This window comes from Scyliorhinus canicula, chromosome 5 (genome assembly GCF_902713615.1).
Source record: "Scyliorhinus canicula chromosome 5, sScyCan1.1, whole genome shotgun sequence".
Classification (NCBI taxonomy): Eukaryota; Metazoa; Chordata; class Chondrichthyes; order Carcharhiniformes; family Scyliorhinidae; genus Scyliorhinus; species Scyliorhinus canicula.
The window spans coordinates 73,531,128-73,554,249 of record NC_052150.1 but is presented as its reverse complement, the minus strand read 5'-3'; the positions used below and the strand labels follow the sequence as shown (position 1 = coordinate 73,554,249).

The 23,122-nt window shown below is 42.0% G+C and overlaps 1 protein-coding gene and 1 long non-coding RNA gene across 2 annotated transcripts in view; one reads left to right on the top strand and one right to left on the bottom strand.

Annotated features, from left to right (window-relative positions):
* The window catches only part of LOC119966049, a 30,904-nt gene extending 19,526 nt beyond the window's left edge, over positions 1 to 11,378 (top strand). The window contains exon 3 of the long non-coding RNA XR_005460663.1: positions 10,829 to 11,378. This is a non-coding gene — a long non-coding RNA (uncharacterized LOC119966049). The remainder of the gene's footprint in view (positions 1 to 10,828) is intronic.
* LOC119966048 (apoptosis regulator Bcl-2-like) overlaps positions 1 to 23,122 on the bottom strand; it is a 155,611-nt gene that overhangs the window by 67,175 nt on the left and 65,314 nt on the right. The window lies entirely within an intron of this gene.

The following is a 23,122-nucleotide window of genomic DNA, read 5'->3' as shown; positions in this document are numbered from 1 at the left end:
ATTACGTCACTAGCAATTTTGAGTGAGCTAAACATCTTATCCCTTCTTCCATCTGTTTTCCTTCTAGTTATGCCTTCACCCAGAATCTCTGCAATTTTTCTTCCAGCATTCCCTCAGATAACCTAATTCAGCCTTGAAACTAACGACCTGCTCCCTTGATTTAATTCTATCTTAATTCGTGATGAGTCAATTTCATACTCGTCTCATCTGCCAAACTCCTTAAACACCAACAAAACCATTTCTATTCTCAACACACACAAATCCCTAGCATTCTAGTCAATTACTACCCTATCTCAATCCCTGCCTTCCTCTCCAAAATCCAAGACCAATTGACTGTCCTGTAACTACTACCCAAAAATATTGAAAATCAACTTCTATTCTTCCCAAATTACCACATTGGTCGGGTCAGCAACAACATTCTGTACACCAGTGGCTGCAGGTGCCATCTCTTTTCAACCTCACTGTCACCTTTGATAAAGTCAACCACTTTATTCTGTAGTCAATCTCCGTAGATTTTATCTGATTTAATCAAAAGTTGCATTTATGCCAATTGCTTCTCCATCTCTAGCCTATAGTGACCCTTGGAGTGCAGCCTGTTCCTCCTCCTCTTTATTATCTACATGCTATTCCTTAGCAACATTACATAATCAGTATTTGCATTGCGTGTCCACACTCAACACGCCCTGACAGCCTCCTCCAATTACCCAAAAGCTGTTGCTACCATACCCTCAAACTGTCAAACTCACACTGAATGCAACTGATTTGGGAGAGTACTCAACACCGACAATTGCCAATCTCCAGACGCAATTCTGCAACTCATCCGCTTCATTCTGGATCACAACGTCTTCACCTTCGACAAGGTCCAGACGCACGGAACAGCCATGGTGACCAAATCCGCACTTCAATATGCCAACATCTTCATACACAAGTTTGAACAAGACCTCCTCACCGCGCAGGATCTTCAACCGACGTTATACGCCAGCTATATCTATGACATTTTTTTCCTTTGGACCCGTGGCGAAGAATCACTGAAACGACTACACGATGACATCAATAAGTTCCATCCCACCATCAGACTCACCATGGACTACTCTCCAAAATCAGTTGCATTCTTGGACACATTCATCTCCATCAAGGACGGTCACCTCAGCACTTCGCTTTACCGCAAGCCCACAGATAACCCCACGATGCTCCACTTCTCCAGCTTCCACCCTAAACACATTAAAGAAGCCATCCCCTATGGACAAGCCCTCCGTATACACAGGATCTGTTCAGACGAGGAGGAGCGTAACAGACATCTACAGACGCTGAAAGATGCCCTCGTACGATCGGGATATGGCGCTCGAGTCATCGATCGACAGTTCCAACGCACCACAGCAAAAAACCGCACCAACCTCCTCAGAAGACAAAACATGGGACACAACCAACAGAGTACTCTTTGTCATCCAGTACTTTCCTGGAGTGGAGAAACTATGACATCTTCTTCGCAGCCTTCAACACATCATCGATGAAGATGAACATCTTGCCAAGGTCAACCCCACACCCCCACTACTTGCCTTCAAACAACCGTACAACGTCAAACAAACCATTGTTTGCAGCAAACAACCCAGCCTTCAGAACAGCAACCACGACACCACACAACCCTGCCATGGCAATCTCTGCAAGACGTGCCAGATCATCGACATGGATACCACCATTACATGGGAGAACACCACCCACCAGGTACGTGGTACATACTCGTGCGACTCGGCCAACGTTGTCTACCTCATACGCTGCAGGAAAGGATGTCCCAAAGCGTGGCACATTGGCGAGACCATGCAGACGCTGCGACAACGAATGAACGGACATCGCGCGACAATCACCAGGCAGGAATGTTCCCTTCCAGTTGGAGAACACTTCAGCAGTCACGGGCATTCAGCCTCTGATCTCTGGATAAGCGTTCTCCAAGGCGGCCTTCAGGACGTGCGACAACGCAGAATCGCCGAACACAAACTTATAGCCAAATTCCGCACACGAGTGCGACCTGGGATTCATATCGCATTACAGTTATCCCCCACCATCTGGCCTGGGCTTGCAAAATCCTACCAAATGTCCTGGCTTAAGACAATTCACACCTCTTTAACCTGGGGTTACTCCTATCTCTGGATCTGTAAAGATTTAATTACCTGCAAATGCTCGCATTCGAAGCATTGTCTGGCATCTTTGAATTTGTCTATATATATGTTTCTGAAACATACCTCTTCATTCACCTGAGGAAGGAGCAGTGCTCCGAAAGCTAGTGTTTGAAACAAACCTGTTGGACTTCAACCTGGAGTATAATTAAGGGCGAGATGGATAGAGTTTTGGTCTCTCAGGGATCAAGGGATGTGCGCAGGAGGTAGGAAAATGGGAGTTACGGCAGAAGAACAGCCATGGTCACATTGAATGGAGGCGCAATGAATGGTGCTGCAATTGCAAGGGGCTGTATGATCTACTCCTGCTCCTCTGTATCCAAACATCTATCGACCTCGGTCTTAAACACAGCCCATGGCTAAGATCCTCAGCTCTCTAGGGTAGACAACGCCAAAGATTCATAACGGTCTTGAGTGAAGAAATTTGTTCTTATCTCAGTCCTAAATGGTTGACCCTTTATTCTGAGACTGTGATCAAGATTCCCAACCTGAAAAAAACAATGTTCTCAGCACCTACCCTCTCGACCCCTTAAGAATTCTATCTGTTTCAATTAGGTTACCTCTAATTCTTCTAAACTGGAATATGGTCCAAGGTTACTCAATCTCACCCCCTTGGGACAACTCATCATAGAAACCAGTCGATGGCCTTATTAACCTATGCACTGTTGGCCTGAAAGACCAAATGGTAAATTGGATAACAATGGATTTCAATCTCTGGGACTTGTTAAAATCTAGCTCAGACTAAACTGCCTACTGACTGAAGAGCCCAGTGTGAATTGTGTTTGTACAATCTCAAATCAAAATCTTAGTTTGTATGGGCTTCCACCATAAAACTGCATAAATTGCCATGTCGGCAGTGTCACTCAGATTGACTGAAGACTAGTTGGCACAGGAAATTAAAGAAGTACCATATTCGCTTAGAGCATTGTACATTGCTGGCCTGGAGTATAAAATACTTTCTCATAAGTGATTCAGGAATGTGTGTGTGTTTACTGGGGACATGAAATTAAAACTATTCCATTTACCAACATCAACATCCTTATTTATTACAATAAAGGAGAAATTTACCATTTTATTACACATTAGTACATTTCTTCTCGGGTACCATCCTCAATTATTCAAGGGTCACCGATCCATGGCTCCAAGCCTACTTCAGCCTACCTCGAATCCTGCATTGTGGCGTTACTCTGAACACACTATCCATCTAGCCTCCTGAGCAAACTGGCTCCCTCTTAAGAGTAATTACCTCATTTTAAGATAAGGAGGCACCAGTATTCAATGTTAACCCCGACCCACGAGTGCTGGGTAGTATAAATGGATGTCTTAAGTAGAAAACAACATTATTCTACATTCCAGAACTAACATTTGAGATTGAAAACAAAGACTGAACGCATTTTGACCCAAAATTATCTCACTGTAAACATGCAGGAGATATTTTTCACAATAAGAGGTATGCAGTTACAAAGTGGGAGGACTACATACCTACACCAAAACAATTTGGGGAAGGAATATGTAAAATGGCCCCTAGCAACATGGATAATTTTGATTGGTTCCTGAAAAACAAATAGTGTGATTCTTTTCCACCATACTCAGGTGAGTAAACAAATAGTAGTTGCAAAAATCAATCTATATCTAATAGGGGGATAACACACTGTCCACCTATTTTACGTGTAGAATTTCTAGGGAATGCCAAGTCATTTGTAAAACTTAAATGGTCCAACTAATATTCGCTATAAGATACTTACAAATCTCTGCAACAATACGTAATGTCAACAAAAGATTCCACTTAAAAATACATTTTCTCTCCATTTTTTCCAGTCCCACTAAAATGCTCATCTTTCAGTTTTCAGCACTGACAATGGCTTACACCCAAAAGATTAACCTGTATTTTCTCTTTCCAGATACTAACAGACCTGTTGTGTATTTCCAGAATTATCTGGTTTTGTTTCTTATGTAGACAATGATTGTTTTGTAATTCTAAATGTGAAACAAAAGAGCACAGGTGGTGATAAACATTTGTATTTTTCCCTCTCGCTGCAAGGCACTGAAATTAGACGTTCTCAACTTGTGCATTTTATTCCAAAATCCTTCATCAACTGTTTTTCTAGTTTGTTTTATTTTATTTGGAAAAAGAAAAACAGGCATATTATTGCAGTGAATAAATAGATTTCTATTTTTCTATTCAAATAGCAGAGTTGGGGAACATTGGAGATTGATTTCCCTGTTGTTCAGGTCCAAAAGGGTAGAATCAGGCCAGACTCCATTGGATCAACGTCCTGGCAGACTCCATTTTGGATTGGGGGATTAAGTTCATTCCAGTCTTGTGCAAAAATAAAACGGCAAAGGTGGCCAAATCATGGCTTATAATGGTAATTAGAGATAGTATTAGATCCTAGGAAGAGGTATACAAATTCATAAAATACAACCCAAGGAATGAGAACAGTTTTGAATTCAGCAAAGGAGGGCAACGGGATTGATTAAGAAGGAGAAAATCGAGTATGTGAGTCAGCTTGCTGGGAACAAAGACTGACTGTAAAAGCTTCTATAGGTATTTGAAGAGAAAAGACTCGGTGAAGACAAATTATGTTCCTTACAGTCAGAAACAGGGGAAGTTATAATGGGTAACAAAGAAATGGTTTTTCGGTTCTGCCTTTACAAAGGAGGACACACAACGTATTCAGGGTGTGTTGAGGAACACGAGGTTTAGTTGGAGGAAGTAACTGAAGGAAATCAGTATTAGTAGGGAAATGGTATTGGGGTAATTGAAGGGATTGAATGCTGAGAATTCCCCTCGGCCTGATAATCTACACCCCAGAGCAATTAAGGAAATGGACGGTAAATATCACAAATGGTCTCGCATGAGATATACGAGACCCGTTACCTCTCATGAAATCTAACAAGATCTCGGGAGATGACGTGATCCAGATTTTCATATTCAAATGATTAGTTAGTCTCACTTGAATATATCTATGTCGGAATTAACCAAGTCACGGGATCAAACGGCCTCACCTGGGAGACCTCTCCGTTGTGGCGTTTGGCTGGTTTTCACAAACATAGACCACGCGTAACAGCACTTTTTGTTGGGAGGGCTTGCCTGGATGTTCGGGCTCTGGACAGGGTGGTACCCTGGCACTCCCAATGCCACCTGGGGCACCCTGGCACTGTCACCCAGACAATGCCATGGTGCCACAGTGGCATCTTGCCCATGCTGGGAATCGGGCCTGGGGATTGATGTTGGGGGCGGTCTGGAGGCCGTTGGGGGTGGGAGAGATGAGGTCAAGAGATCAGGGTGCCATTTTGCACTGGCATAATGCAGGAAAAATGGGTCTAAGTGAGGCCTCGGCAGGGCGTTCCTGACAAAAGCCCAAAAAAGCAAAGTCCTGTTTAAAGCGAGGTGGTTCTTGGCGCTGCAGGTGCCGGAAAACAGCCCACTAAACGCACCCAAAATGGGACTTTGTGCCCTCTATGTTTTCAAGTTATATATAGCTCTTGGTGTTAAAGGGATCAAAAGATATGGGAAGAAAGTGGGATCGGTTTACTGAATTGGATGATCAGCCATGATCATAATGAATGGCAGAACAGGCTCAAAGGGCCGAGTGGCCTACTCCTATTTTCTGTGTTCTGTGTACATCATTCAAGGTGTCTACCTGCAACAGGCACTGTCCTCCTAAATAAGATAACCACAAAGATTGATCAGGTGCTTCTACAACTCTCTTCCCTCTCCAGAGTCCACCATGCCAAATGTCCTCTAGCCCTGAAGTTATAGCTTCACTGCCCTAGCCCTGAAGTTATAGCTTCTATCTTCCCTCCTGGCTTTGGAGTTTTTCTTGTCGATGAAACCACCTCCTGTTCCTCGACCCTGTTAACACTAACATGTGGTTATCCAACTTCCATTCATAGAGAATGATAAATAATTACGGTAGTTTAAAAGTTAAATTTTACTTCAAAAGATATAATTAACTCCATAGCATATTTTAAAACCATTTAGGAAAACAATGACATTCAGAAATGTAATAACAGAATGAGTCATATTCACGCCTGTACGAAGCTTTTGCACATGCTTGAATAGGGCAATGATCAACTCTGGTATAAAAGACAAGGGGCAGAATTCTCCCAAGCATTCACCGGCAGGTTCGATGGCGATGTAGGGGTGAGAATATGGCGGGCTGGCCAGAAATCAGTTCCACGCTGGTGTGAATTTACAGCGAGAACTTCCACTGGTGCCTACCATGGCAGTTTGGAAAGTCTGCCAGAGGCTGGTTTGAACCTCATTTGCATCCTGTTAATGGGATGCAGATGAAGATTCAATCACCCCTATGCCAGATTCTCCACAATGACAAAGAGCACCTAAGTTGAAGAAGGACTGGGTGGTACAAATGTTCTTCACTTCGTTCATGACACCCCAGTAGTCTGGGTGTCGCAGTGTTAGCCAATAAAAATGTGCCTTTCAACATGGAGGACTATGTAAAGGATCATGGGGGTAGGTATATGATTGCCAAAGGACTTTTATACAGAGAAATTGTCTCATTAATAAACGTATACGGTCCATCGAACTATTCCCCTGATTTTGTTTCTCAAGTCTTCATGGACATTGTTGAATTGGATTCTGCTAATTCCTTTAAGAGTATGGACTTCCACTGTCATCTTAACCCTTTGGTGGACAAATTCACAGTAACTAGAAATCCGCCACCCAACAGGCAAGGGCTTTAGCATCAGTTTGCGAGGAGATGGGGTATTTGGATGTGTGGAGAACACTGCATTCCAAGGATAAAGAGTTTACTTTCTTTTCTGCTCCCCAATGTCAAATTTAAATGAACTATTTCTTCATGCCAAAAACAATCCTACATTTGGTGGCTTCTTGCAATAGTGATCTCCAACCATGCATCTGTGCCTCCCAGCGCCAGGGCCCCGGGTTCAATTCTGGCCTTGGACCACTTTCTCTTGCGCAGTTTGTACATTCTCCGTGTCTGCATGGGTTTCCCCCGGATGTTCCAATTTCCTCCATCAGTCCAAAGATATGCAGGACATTGGCCATGCTAAATTTCCTTTAGTGCCCAGCAGTTAGATGGGTCACGGGGATAGGGCAGGAGTGTAGCCCTAGATACGGTGCTCTTTCAGAGAGGGTTCTTGCAGACTCGATGGGCCAAATGGCCGCCTTCTGCTCTGCGGGCATTCTATGAAAAGGATATTAACAAGGCTTTTCAAGGTTTGTATGCCGATTTACATAAAACTGACCAGCCTGAGGATGCATTGACACTTCACCTCCCTTAAACTCCCAACAATTTCTGAGGGCGCGGAGGCTGCCGTGAAACACGGCCAGTTTCACGGCAGCCTTTACGACTCGCCGCATTTGCGGAGGATCGTGCCCATAGTCTCCCAAACAGAAAATCCCGCCCTTTATCGTTAATAAAGGCAACTCTGCACCTTGATGCTCTGTCTCCCATGGAAAACGAATCCTGATATGCATAGAACCTTATCAATTAATCAGCAAGATTTATTACACTTTATGTTCTAGAGTCTGAGAGAGTATATTTGAAACCCTAAGGTCTTGGGGAAAAAAGACTGCAGTGAATATTTTTAAGGAGACTTGGGGGTAATATATCGGAAAATGCCAACAGAACCTGTCTGTAATAGAACAAAGGAGACAGTTTAAAATATTACACCATCTGCATGCACACCAAGCTTGAGACACAGGTTTGACCCTTCTGTAACCTCGCTGTGCCAAAGGTAACCAAGGGACACTCCATACATTGTGTGTGGCTCTGTATCAAAATTAAATCCTATTGGTCTAGTGTACTTAAAACGCTCAAGATATTTGGTATGACCTTAGAATTTGATCCTTTGTTTCTAATTCTGGGGCTCCGAGATAGGAGAATTACTGACGCTAATGAAAAAAGGCTGTATATTATCCTACCTGTATAATATCCTACCTTTTCCAAAACCAACTGATCAGATCCATGTTCTGCAATCCTGCCAAATCCAGGCATGAATAATGGTTGATAATTACTGCAAAGGAAAGGCTCAAGTCCTTTCAACCACCTCCATCTAGAAGTGCCAAGTGTATGATCCACCTCGATTGGCCTACTCCATTATTACATATGCCAGTCTTTAGTCAATTAGGTGCAGCCCATGTGATACCAAAAAATGGCAGAAAGCACTGGATATTGCAATGGCTATGGGCCTTGAGGACATGCTGGCTGTAGTACTGAAAACTTGCATTCCAGAACTAGCTGTGCCATTAGTCAAGCTGCTCCAGTACAGCTTCAACACTGGTATGTACCCAAACATGTGGCAAATTGTCCAGGTATGTCAATCTGGCCAATTATCAGCCTATTCATCATCAGCAAAGTGATGGAAGGTGTAGCTGGCAGTGCTTTCAAAGGACACGTATTCAGCAACAGATGCTCACTTTGCGTTGTTCCACTCAGGACCACTCAGCTCTAGACTTCATCATAGCCTTGGTCTAAACATAAACCAAGGAGCAGAATCTTATAGTTTTCACCCAATTGCCCTTGGCAACACACCAGATTTGACTTGTGTGCGCTATCGAGGAAGCGTAGCAAAATTGAAGTCAATGGCAATCAGGAGAAAACTCTCTAATTGGAGTCATACATAGCACAAAGGAAGATGGTTGGAGATGAATCCTCTCAGTCCAAGGACCCGGCTGTAGGTGATCCTCATAGTGTCCGAGGTCCCACTATCTTCATCAATAACTTTCCTTCCATCATACAGTCAGAAGAGGGAAAGTTCTCTAATGATTGCGCAATGTTCATGACTCCTCAGATACAAAGCAGTCTGTATCCATATGCAACAAAAACTGGACAACGTGCAGACAAGTGGTGAGTAACATTCAGCCACTCATGCCTCTCAGCACTGAGGAGCTGGGTTCTAGCCCGGCCCCGGGTCACTATCCGTGTGGAGTTTTCACATTCTCCTCGTGTCTATGTGGGTCTCACCCGCACAACCCAAAAGATGTGCAGGGCAGGTGAATTGGCCAAGCTAAATTGCCCCTTAACTGGGGAAAAATTAAGAATTGGGTACAGTAAATATATATTGAAAAAAAAAACATTCAGCCACCCTAGTACCAGGCAATGACCATCCCGGAAAAGAGAATCCTACCATCGCCCCTTGTTCAACAGCATTACAATTGGTGAATCCTCCATGAGCAACATCCTGACCAGAAACTGAATTGAACCAGCCATATGAATGCTGTGACTTCATGAGAAAGGCTGAGAATTCTGGAATGAGTAACTCATCTCCTGACTCCTCAAGGCCTGTCCACCAACTACAAGACACATGTTAGAAGTTTGACGGAATACTCTCCACTTGTGCTCCAGGTACTGTTATGTCCAGGGATACAGACCAAGAGCTGGAATTAGACAGAGTAGTCCTTTCTTACAACAGATGAACTAGGCCCAGGAGTAGACAATTTAGCCTCTCGAGTTTGCTCTCCTGTTCAATATGATCATGCCTGATATCATCATGATCTCAAGATCATACTCATTGTACAGATACAAATCTCTAAAGGCTTTACAGGAAAGTCGATAGTGAGCTCATACCGATCAAAGAGGGTAGGAAGAGAGTTTGGTCAAAAATGATTTTCTGAGGAAGGTTTTTCTTGGCAGTGGGGTAAGTGACAAAGCAGTCTGTTTGCCTGTGCCTCTGAACTGGCTTGGGACTAAAAAATATTCAAACATTAAATGTGTTACATAAATGCAGATTGTTTATGTGGAAAGAGAGAGTTTCAGTGGGTGGGGGTAAGGCGTGTAAAGATGAAAAGTAGGCCAGCAACAGAAGGCAAAGGGTAGATATCAGGATACGGGTTTGGGGGGAAATTGTGCAAGTACAGAAGAATAAACATTGTTCAAGTATTTTGAAGTCTACAAAAGGACAAGGTGGGACATTGAGCAACAATCACCCACAAGATGTACTGGCGATCTTAAGCTGTTCAGTTCTCTGCTGTATTCAGGGCAACGCTCGATTAGCGGGTAATGAAACGGATAGTGTGGAAATGGATACAATGATATATTCCAAACATTAGAAAGAAAGGGGAGTTTGGAAGTGGTGTGATAGTTGGGAAGATGGAGAGTTCAGCGTAGGTTTTCAAGAAAGTAGGAACTGAGCTTGAGCGATAGGGATGGGTTGGTGATACGTGTGATAATAATATGAGATGGGAAGGTTATTCGGGTCAGGAACCTAGACAGGTTAGCTAAGCAGGTAGTGTGCTACGCAGAAGAGATATTTAGTGACAACAAGAAACAGGATAGTTGGAAAAGAAAGAGACTAGTAAGTGAATTGAAACTATGGAGAGCTGCAATTGACACAATGAAATGCAGAGGATGATAATTAAATCTGTCCAGGAAGGATAAAGATTCTGAGCCAGAGGAGGTCTCAGTTGGGTGGCTAACTGCAAGTTGCATTGCTACAAATGAATAAATATTTGAAACAAGCCTTCGGTAAGAAAATAGTACAGTGGGAGTAGTTTTGAATCGCTCCATCAAAACTGGTACAGAACTGGAGAAATTGCCTCCTTTGGTGTTGCAAACATCTATGGTTGAAGTCATCAGTGTTTACTTACAAGTTAATTAAAAGATTGTAGGTACTGTGGCTTGATATGTTCTGCTGCTTGCAAACGAGTTATTTTTGTTTCTTTACAGAACTCCTCCACCGTTTACCCCAAGACGCATCTAAAAACGTGCTTCGGACAGTATGGAACATCTGAAGTGTTAGAGAGGAAGAGCTTGCATTTGGACATTTACTGCATTCTGCTGATAACTTAAGGCAAGCAATGCCCTGCCTATACTTGATGAATCTACATGAATAGTGGATGTCCAGCATGACCAGAAGGTATACATTGCTACACATGTAAAGCAAAAGAATTTGAAAATGCAGTTGTTTAGCAGGGGGATAAACCCTTCTGGCAAGCATACAACTTGTGCAATTATTCTGCTCGAGTGATTTTTTTGATTTTTTTTAATAAAAGGTAAAGGCTAATAGTTAAACAAACAGCAGGCTCCGACCACTCAAAAGTAACGGTTGAGAGATCAGGAAACATTTTAGTGAATTACACTACATAAAACGCCTACACTTATAAAACAACTCATCATTTGACTTACCGTAAGCAACACCAATTGTAGGTCATCTACTCATATTAAAAACAATAAATTTGCATGTATTTCCTTTCATATAACACTTCCTATGCCACATTTAAATTACAGGCAAATTTCTCACAGCAAGTTGGGGAGGAAGATACTTTGAATGCGAGTATTTGCAGGTATTAGATCTACAGGTCCAGACGGAGCAACTGGAGAGTGGGATAATCACAGGTTAAAGAGGTGTGAATTGTCTCAAGCGAGGACAGTTGGTACGATTTCGCAAGCCCAGGCCAGATGTTTGGTGGGGGGGGGGGGGGGGGATGAATGAAATGCAACATGAATCCAAGGTCCCAGTTGAGGCCGTCCTTATGTGTGCGAAACTTGGCTACAAGTTTCTGCTCGGCGATTCTACGTTGTCGCACGTCCTGAAGGCCACCTTGGAGAACACTTAGCCGAAGATCAGAGGCTGAATGCCCTTGACTGCTGAAGTGTTCCTCAACTGGAAGCGAACATTCCTGCCTGGCGATAGTCGCGTGATATCCGTTCATCCGTTGTCGCAGCGTCTGCAAGTTGAGTGTCTCCACTTGTCCTGCCACCATCAATGATTCTTGTGCATATATACCCACGGCCTTCTAATCCCGTTATAAAATTAATTATACCCTGTATTTTATACTGACTGAATTCTTTCTACCAATTTAAATCACTTCTCTGCATTCAATTTCATCTACCACTTGTCTGCGCATTCCACCAAACTGTCTGTCGCTCCAAGTTCTGCATTATCGTCCTCACAGTTCCCAAGTTAACCAGCAAATTTTGAAATTATGTCCTGTACACCAAGGTCTAAGTCATTAATAAATAACAGAGACAACAGGGGCCCTGACACTGAACCCTGGGGAACATGAGTTGCAAATCTTCTGCCACCAGTCTGGAAAACAACCATTCACCGGTATTTGTTTCCTGTCACTCAGACCATTTAAATCCATGTTGCTACAAACCTTTTTATTCCATGAACTCTGACTTTGCCCACAGGTCTGTTGTGTGGCACTTTATTAAATGCCTTTTGGAAGCCCATGTACACCATATGAAGAGCATTACTCTCATCAAACTTCTCCATTGTCTTGTCAAAAAACTTAAAGCAATTTAGTTAAAACACCATTTACCCTTAACAAGTCCATACTGGCTTTCCTTTATTAACCTACATTTTCCCAAACGACTATTAATTTTGTCCGAAATTATAATTTCTCAATCTTTCCCACCACTGACGTTTAACTGATAGGCCTATAATTTTTGGGCTTATTTTTACACCTTTTTTTCACGGGTATAACATTTGCAATGCTCCAGTCCTCTGGCACCACCCTGGACTCTGAAGGAAATTTTGAAAATTATTGCCAAGCCTCTGCCATTTCCACTCTCACTTCTGTCAGTATCCTCGAATGCAAATTATCTAGTCCTGGTGCCTTATCAACTCTTTAAGTACAGACACCTGTCCAATGTATCCTCATCAGTTTTAAAAAGATAATGTGTTGAACTGCCTCCTCTTTCATGACCTGGGTGGCATCTACTTCCTTGGTAAGGACAGATGGAAAATATTCATTTAATGGGTCAGCCATGCCCTCTGTCACACGGAGTAAATCTCTTTTTGGTCCCATTAGGCTCACTCCTCACTATTTAGATGCCCAAAGACAACTTTTATATTACTTATGTTAGCTGTCAGTCTCTTCTCAGATTCTCTCTTTGCTGTTCTTATTTGCATTTTCAATTCCCCTCTGAGCCTTCTCTATTTGGCCTGGTTCTCAGTCGTATTATCCACCCGACATTAACATTAAGCATATAATTTCTGCTTTGTCGTAACCGTACCTCTATATCAGTTGTCACCCAGTGAGCTTCCCACTTCATGGGAATATACTTTGGCTGTGTTCAAACTATCCCTTCTTAAAAGACAGCGCTTTGTTCAGCTACAGTTTTGCCTGCTAATTTTTGGTTCAATTCATCTTGGGCAGATAAATTCTTACCCCAATGAAGTTGGCTTTCATTCTCATCTTTTCCAAAAGTTAGCCTAAACCTTATGATTAAATGATCATTATCCACGAAATGCTCTCTTACTGACACCTGACCCACTTGGCCGACATCATTTCCAAGAATCAGGTCCAGCAATGCCTCCTTTCTTGCTGGGCTGGAAACATGCTGTAGAAAACTCTACTCAAAACTCTCAGAAATCCTGCCCTCTGCCATTCGCATTGCTTCCATGTATTTGGATAATTAAAGTCCCTCATTATTACTAGTCTCTGTGTAAGATTTTTAAAATACCATCATCCAAAGGCTCAGTAAGGATCACACCCTGACAATCACAGCAGTCCCAAAGCCAAGGAGCATGAATTTGCTGCAGATGGAACATCTACCCTTACTCGGGCAAGTCCCACCTTGAGCTGCCAGACAATTTGAATGGCCAGCATCTCCGTAGTCTCAGTAGTGCCAGTTACAGAGGTGTCCCAAGACTGGGATTACAAGTATCACAGATTCTAACGCTCAGAGCCCTGGGCCAGATAAGTGCGAGGGGTCTCATGCTGGGGAGAGGAGGTGAGGCCCTTATGGGTGGGAAGAGACAGTGGGGTTCCTGATGGAGAGACAAAGGGGTAAGGGAGCACTCATGGGGGGGGGGGGGGGGGGGGGGGACTTTTGGGAGTGGGCTTCATGTATAAGTGGGGCTCTTGAGAGAGGCACCTTCTTCCCATCTGAGGTCCAAGCAGAGTCACCTGCCAAACTTCCATCTGCCCCTGAACTCTTTCCACTAACTTGAGGCAAGGCAAGAAGCAGTTCTTAAAGTGACCCATCATTGGCCATATTAGGGCCTCAACTGGGTGAGAGCAGGTGGGTCACCATAGACCTTACCCATCCCACATAAAATTGCAGACAATTTGGGGGCAGGCAAAATCACCCAGGGAAATTTTGACATCCCCATGCCTGCAAACCGATCTATGGGTGACTGCACAATTCTCTATAATAATTCCTGCACTTCTCTGTAATTTCCTTACAAATGTATTCCTCTATATATTTCATGTCAGTGGCCGAGGGTATACACCAAGCAATGTAACTGCAAGTTTTCTCTTCCTTAGCCCTCACCGAATAGATTGCCTCCTTGATCCCTCTGGGGCAACCTCATCCTCCAGCCATTGCAATTTTCTCCTCAATAAATAATGCCACTCCTCCTCTTTCCTGAATACTTTGTATCATGAAGTATTTAATACCCAGTCCTACCCTCCTTGAACCAAGTCTCTGATATTATCATAACATCACATTTCCGCATGACTATCTGTGTCAGCAGTTCACCAACCTTATTTACCACACTTCATGCATCCTCATGCATGCTCTGTAACACAAATTTAGACTTAATTGCTATCTTTCTGATATTGAATCCACCAAATATCTTTTTACTTCCTACTCTAGTACTATTCGTCTCTCCCAATATTCTTTTCACCTTGGCCTTATTCTCTAATATTACAAAGTTAGTTTAAACCCTTCCCAATGGCGCGAGCAAATCGCCTCGCAAGAAAATTAGTCCCTGCTCTGTTTAGGTGTAACCTATCCAGCCTGAAAAAGTCTTTAAATATCAGGCTTTTAACAAATGATGAAATTGTTAGACATAGTTTAAGGTCACAGAAGCACACAATGCTGAAGAGGTCCTTCGGCCCATCGAGTCTGCACCGACACGTGAAAAACAGTTGACCTACCTACCTACCTAATCCCATTTGCCAGCAATTGGCCCATAGCCTTGAATGTTATAACGTGTCAAGTGCTTATCCAGCTATTTTTGAAGGATGTGAAGGCCCCCCCCTCCCCTCCCCGGCCGTTCTACCACTCTCCCAGGCAGTGCATTCCAGACCATCACCACCCTCTGGATAAAAACGTTTTTCCTCACATTACCCCCTAAGCATTCTGCCCCATACCTTGAACTTGTGTCCCCTCGTGACTGACCCTTCAACTAAGGGGAACAGCTGCTCCCTATGCACCCTGTCCATGCCCCTCAATGTTTTATACCTCAATCAGGTCACCCCTTTGTCTTCTCTGATCCAGAGAAAACAACCCAATCCAACCTCTCTTCATAACTTAAAATGTTCTATCACAGGTAATATCCTGGTGAATTGCCTCTGCTCTCCCCCAGTGCAATCATATCCTTCCAATAAGGATGTGGTGACCAGAGCTGCACACACATTACTCAAACTGTGGCCGTACCAAAGTTTACACAACTCCAACATGACCTCCCTGCTTTTGTAATCTATGCCTCGATTGATAAAGGCAAGTGTCCCATACGCCTTTTTCACCACCCTATTAACCTGGTCACCTTGGAAGAGAAACTGTTTTCTTTCTCTCGGTGGAAAAACACAAACAATCTCTAGAAATGGCATGGTCTCCTGATTAAGGCTCCCATGTTGACATTGCTACGGCGATAGGATGGTGCCTTATGTATCCTTTTATCCATACAAGTGTCTGGTACGAGATAGTAAATGATCTTCAGCATGACATATCGTAAAAGGTGATGGACAAAGGCCGGGGGGGTGAGAAGAGAGGAAAAAGAGGTGACCAGACTACATCTACGGCCTGTCTGTCCCCCTAACTATCGAATCTCCGATCACTCTTGTTCTTCTAGTCTTTTTCATGCCCCTTCATACAGCTAAGCTATCTGTGGTGCCATGAACCTTGCTCGGGCTGCACTCTTCAGATGATTTATCACGTTCATCAGTACTGAAAATTGAATACTAATTGGACCGCAAGACGCACTCTTGCGGACTCCTGCACTATTTCTTCTTGGTGGCCTGGTGGTCATCCAATACCTCTCCTACCTGCATACCCTTCAGCTGTGGGGTGACCTTCTCCTTAAACATGCTATCCATAAATCTCTCAACATTGTGGATGCACCGCTTTGACACTGCTGCTGCTCAACCTCCAATTCATGATACTTGCTACACATGATATTCTTGGACATGGGAAATTTCGAGTTCCCATATGAAACAGGCTATACACTCTAGTGATTACAGCTGCCCTGCTATTCCTTTTCTATGAGATAATAAAATTTACTACTTGACTCACCAGCTACACAGTTCCTTTATTCTGTTGTCACTTAAATATCAGGAGATTAATTGAAATGTTTTATTCAAATCTTACCAACAAAACATTTTTTGAAAATGTTCAATTTCTCCAGCTCCTTTGACTAGCTCCCCAACTTTGGAGAAAGGGAAATAAAGCTACAATACTCGCCAGCCAATTAACTATTCTATCTCACTTGTGTTTCCAAACTGCTTCACACTCCCCAGTCTGCTTCACAGTAATCCTGACCTGCTCCACACTGTTCCTGAGTTCTGACTTGCAAATTAAAGAGCAACAGAGTTCAGACCACGCCCCAAACTCTCAATTTAGCAATTAATTTCTGATTAAGTGAACATTGTTTTCAATAAATAAGACCTTGTGGCTTAAGAAAAGATAATTTTGTCTTGGCAGAATATTACTTTGCGAATTACATCGTATTCGAGAAGTGATAAAATGATAGTCTCATTAATAATGATCATGAAATTACCAGATCATCGTTAAAACACATCTGGTTTTCCAAGGTGGTGCATGTGAAACTGGACCCGGGTCCCCAGGAGGCCATATTCGGGGTGTCGGATCAGCCAGGGTTGGAAACGGGTGCAGAGGCAGATATCATAGCCTTCGCCTCGTTGATCGGCCGAAGGCGGATCCTGCTGGGATGGAGAGCAGCCTCTCCACCCTGTGCCCTGGCATGGCAAGAGGACCTGTTGGAATACTTGACCCTTGTGAAGGTTAAGTTCGAACTGAGGGGAAGCTCAGAGGGGTTCTAAAAGTCATGGGCACTATTTATTATGCACTTTCAAGAACTGGATAACATCGAACATTAGTTTGGGGGGGGGGGGTGCAGGATGGGTGGGGTGCGGGGGGAGGGGGGCTGTGTATGTTGAAGATGGCTATGGGTAATCCCTGATTCCTTTTTTTTCTCTTTGTCATTTGTTTATGTTAACATGCGGGCTGATGTCCTGGGCATGGTGGGAGGATGGGATCGTTGTTACTGTTATGGGGTTTGAGATATTTGTTGTTGGTTATTGATTGTTGTTGGGTGTAAATTCGGGCGAAAAATTGTGAAAAAGGAGAATAAAAATATTTAAAAAAAAACATCTGGTCACTCATTCCCTTCAGCAGAAACAAAATCTGCAATCCTTACCCAGGTTGGCCTACATTTGACTCCAGACCATTATAGCAAAGTTTAATAAGATTAAAACCCAATGGACCACCTGGCATGGACCTAGACACTGGGAAACCTCCCCAAGAGCATTGTGTGTATATCTACATCACATGGGGCTACAACTGCCCAAGAACCCAGCTGACCACCATCTTTTCAAGGACAAAGATTGGCAACAAATGCTGGCCTTGCCAATGCATCTCCTACCCCAAGCAAGAATAAAAAGTACAACTTCAATTGGCGCACGGTCCAATTCCATAGCAGTAAACACCAGTCACAGGACTTGGAACGACCACTGCCAGGGTGTCAAGCCTCAAAGTAACTGATGAGGTTTTTCCCTTTGGGCAGGCTCATAATTTCGAATTGGAAGCTGAACCAGCAAGGAAGAATTACATTGCTTGTTTTATTTAGATGATAGCAGTAATTTTTCAGTTACTAATAGTAGGCTAGAATAGTAATTACGCCTCACTTCATGGTTTTCTTTGTAAATGCCAGTGAGGCATAAATTTCGTTATCTTGCACTTATCTTTATTGGTCTGTGTTTGACAGTTATACCTTAATGTTAATCACTTTCTCATGGGTAATATCTCAACTGCTGAACTGGGCTAAAACTTTGCAAAGGAACAATTTGGTTAAACCCAATAGATTGAATTAACAACTTGATGAACCGATAGCGACATAGCCACTAAGCTTTAAATACTAGGAAATGTGTATTCTTAGAAAAACGCATGCTTCTCAGTAAATTCCTGATAAAGCCAACAACATATAAAAACCACAAGCCACTGGTGCACCCAACATACATACACGTATTTAAAGAGCCAGAACATACCACATAACTTGGCCTACATCTTTTAAAAATTAAAACCACTTTTTTTTTTATTCGCCATATGACTGTCTCACCTCAGTTATAGTAAAACATGATAGCAGCTCAACAGTTAACACCAAAATGAAACCTTTCCAAAGCCTTTGGTCGGCACTGGCAGTTTACCTCAATGTGTACATCATAGGATTATTGTAAGCGTAGCATTGGAAATCATTATGACTGCGCGTGATCATGATTCAACAACATGAACTAGTTGTTTAGGGACTATAACCATTAATATTATGGCTTTCACTTCTGTTATCACATGCAATCTCAATGCTCTGTTTTGAAGTGAAATGACTGCATCTATGAGTATTAGGCCGACCACCACGAACAACTGTTGGCAGCAACTAAGTAATTGTTCACATGTTCCTCACATCAGCAAACACGAGGTACCATCACGACTAAATTGTTAAGAAACAAATTTATTATTTTAGCAATGGCGAGGGGGGAAAATAGCAGGACTCCTGTTTAAGACACTTTGGGTGCACCCTTCCCCCCTTTTTTGGGACAGTGTGTGCCATCCTGTACTAATACGCAAGTGTTAGACACCATCCTAGTATTCCTCCATCATTCCAATCTGATCTCAGTTGCCAGATATGTATGAGCTGGGGAATTACATTTTACCTCCACAAAATGAAGTGCCCAAGTTGCAGAATCAAACCTGCAGGAGGGACCCCCTATTATTTGCCTTTTTAAATTTGCTCTTCCCCACAAGAATATTTCTAGCTTCTGTTTGGAGTGCAGTCAAAAATAAACAATTCTGTGTCGTGGTTACTGAATTTGCATCGCCCCATGCAAAGGAACCGTCATCCAACACCTCATAGCCCCTTCACGAGATCCATTTTCACATCCCCAGGTCACTGTTGGTCTCAGGAACATGAATATGCAACTGAGTATGCTTCAGAACCAGCGAGATCTGCATTATCAAATGACCTTTGCATCCTCACATCTGATAACAGGGGTCATTTTAACTCTTGGCAATGGTGTAAAATAAGAGATTTCGAATCACTGCATGCAAGCCCATGCAATTTTCCTTTCAAATGAAGCCAGTGGAAAATTAAGTTGAGATAATGTGTAAAAAAAAGGTAGCTGATACTATATTGTCCATGATACATTATGGGCAATCATTAAAATTAACCCAATACATTTGTAATCTGGAAAACATGAGTTTAGTTTAAATTCCAAAATTTCCTTTGAATTTAACTGCTGAAAGACCCTGCCATGTCTGGAAATAGTGTGCAATTATTGAAAAAAGTGTTTTACTACCAAGGTTCAAATAATTTAAAGCCTGTTTTTTCGTATCGGTAATGCAATTAATGATTTAATACAATTAGCTCTAAATTGTGCGCATACCATGCTTCAGATCAAAACAAGATATTTGAGAATATAAATAGAAGCTACAAGATAAAGAAAACTGTTGGGGGAAGTGTATTACTACTACTTCCCCAAAGTAACCTTTTAAAGGCCACATGGGCCTGACTAAGAAGATTACAGGATGTTGTCTCACAGTATGGTTCACAGTTTTTAAAAAGTAAACAAACAAAAAAAAAACATTATTATAGCACAGTAACCCAAAAGGAAACTGGTGACAGATGGTTATTTTGGAACATTCTTAATTTTAATCTGGTTTTTGAAAACTGCAAGGTCATGCGACTTTACTACTTAAAATATGTAGTTCTGTTACAACTCGTGATTTTCTATACTTCAAAGAAGGGTTTGCTGGGCCAATTGCATTGGGGTCTTTGACTCTGAAATGATCAGACTCTTCTATTGTGCCTGGCTATACTTCACTGATTTTCAAAAACTTATCTCTGCACAGGACTCCCTGCTAATACTGGGTCCCTGTCCTCATTTCCAAATGATAACATCAGGAATAGCAGAAAATGTTTATTGGAGAAAAAAAATCAACATTTAACTATACAGAAATGTAATTAGCTGTCCACAGATCTGACGACCTTGGAGTTCAGTTCATGAAATCTATGCTCCAGGAAACCTCAACTGAAACCTATGGTACATATTATATTAGTCGTGTTTCCTTTGAGATAAGATAGAGATTTATATTAGAAATCACTGACTATTAATCCAATCCTCAAATTCTGTATAGGACAGACTTCCTCCTTGAGAAAAGGGATAAGAACCCAATGCAGTGTCCTTCGACACTCCCAAAGTCATGGGCAAGAAAATCACAATTTTCTCCTTTGACAGATTACACTTCAATTGGGCAGAGTAACAAAGGGGCTTGATGTGAGGATGCAAAGGTCATTAAAAAGGTGGCAGAACATGTAGACATGGCCATGAAAAGGGAAAAACAAATCTTTGGTTTTGTGTTAAGTGTAGAAAATTGCCTCGGGTTAAATCACTACCAAGTTAGCTCTCTCAAAAGGGGAGGGAAGCCTTTCAATGGTCCATAGGCACGATGGCAACTTTCATTTCATATATAATATACATGTGCAACATTAACATTTTCATTAAAGTAGTTTGTGTAATTTTAAAACCATAATATTTTCAAATAACTAATCAATGTCTGGAACTCTTGAGCAAATGATCTGGTTGGAAAATTGCCTGATGGATGTATGGAAGTGGTTTGTAAGTTCATCACTCCCAAACTTAGATGGCAATCAAAACGAGAGAGAACATGCTGGGTAAAGTTAATCAATGTTTAGCATTGCTGACTGCAAGTACACTACAGCACGAGGACAGCAACAGCGGTGTCAAATGCTCAGGCAAGTGTAATAAAGTTCATGTGAAGTGTAAGAGAACGTTACAGGAGAGATAACACATATCAATGACAAGGTATATATAGGAGAGGATCATCAACTAGACGAGGAGCTACAGAGAATCCTTCAGGGACGCCACGACACTGATGATCATTGTATCTTTGCTGTTTGCAAAATTGTCCCAAAGCAGGAATGCAGTCTGGTGTCCTCTTGCTGTACGTTCACATTACTGTTTTTCTATTATATTTGAAGTCCGTCAGAAATAATAATGAAATTGATTTTTAAATGTTTGCACCAATAGCTGCGTCTGGTTTAACAGGCCTGATTATATTTAGACACATGGTACATACAATTTGGTTCACAGCTGCAGTTGAAATACTTTGTGCAGCTTTGGATACAGTTATACAAAGGATATAAAAGCAATTTGAGTATAACATAGGTACAGTAGGATGTTACCTGCAATTAGTTTTGAAGAAAGACTTGAATAGGTAGGACTTTGGGCTGCACGGTAGCACAGTGGTTAGCACTGTTGCTTCACAGCGCCAGGGTCCCAGGTTAGATTCCCGGCTTGGGTCCCTATCTGTGTGGAGTCTGCACATTCTACCCGTGTCTTCGTGGGTTTCCTCCGGGTGCTCTGGTTTCTTCCTGAAAGACATGCTGTTAGGCGAATTGGACATTCTGAATTCTCCCTCAGTGTACCCGAAGAGATGCTGGAATGTGGTGACTCGGGGCTTTCCATAGTAACTTCATTGACTTCATTGTAGTGTTACTGTAAGCCCACTTGTGATAATAAAAATTTGTATTCTATCGCTAAAGTTTAAGGGGTGACCTAATAAGATTAAGAAGTTATGATTAGATGGCGAGATGTTGTTTCTGTAGGTCAGCCGAATGGCAATCAAGCCAAGTTATGGCTACCTCAATCAAATTGAGGTATACAAGGTGATAAAAAGGTATGGATTTTAAAGAGTACCCAATTGAGTAAATTTAAGGAGTAGTTAGACAGATTTTTAATTGGTAATGGGTTGAAGGATTATGGAGAACGGGCAGGACGGTAGGGTTAAGGCCAGGCGGAGGTCAGCCTTGATCATATTGAATCGCGGAGAGGACTTGAGGGGCCGAATGGTCTACTCCTGCTCCTAGTTCTTATGAATTTAAGATATAATAATCACAAAAGAAATTAAATGATAGATTTTTTTTAAATGGTAGATTTTTTAACACTGGTTGCAATGTGGAATTATATTTTACAAACTGTTGTTGAAATAAAGTGCTCGAATTATTTTAAAAGGTAATTCCAGTTTCATGGGAAGAGTAATGTTAAAGAATACGCGAGGAGTGGCAGAGAAACTGCAGAAAAACACCAGTGCAGATTGCAGAATCAAACAGCCTGTCCATATTGAAACATTCCATGATTATGTACAAATTATAAACCAGGAAAAAAAAGGACTTTCGAAGCTGCTTGAAATACTGATTCACCTGAGGAAGAAGCAGTGCTCCGAAAGCTCGTGTTGAAACAAACCTGTTGGACTTTAACCTGGTGTTGTAAGACTTCTTACTGAAATACTGAAGTCAGTGGAGTTGAACTACAATTTTCTGTAACCAATTTAATATGCTGTGGGGTCTAAAGAAAGGAAAATCATTCTTATAATAAAACTTACCAACACTAAAATTGTGAGAACAGAAAACCATCAACAAGATTTTGCTTCAAGTAGCAAAAGTCACTTGTAGTTTCCATAAAGTTGAAATTCTAATCAATATCCCCTCTGCTAAACAGCTTAGCAAGAAAGAATAATTCTCACCACAATCGTTATTCCAACAGACCTGTTGAAGCTTGTGAAACATTTCAGGAATTCAGTGAAGTGGACAAGATGTTTGAAGTTAAAGCCAGCGCATTGTTAAGCCGTTCAGTTAAAAGATGGAAAAATTAAATGAAAACAAACGTATGGACCTGAAAGCACAATATTTTCCTCTTTTCTGAAATTATTCAGGCGTCACTCAAAATACACTTTTAACAGAATGTTAAATCTGAT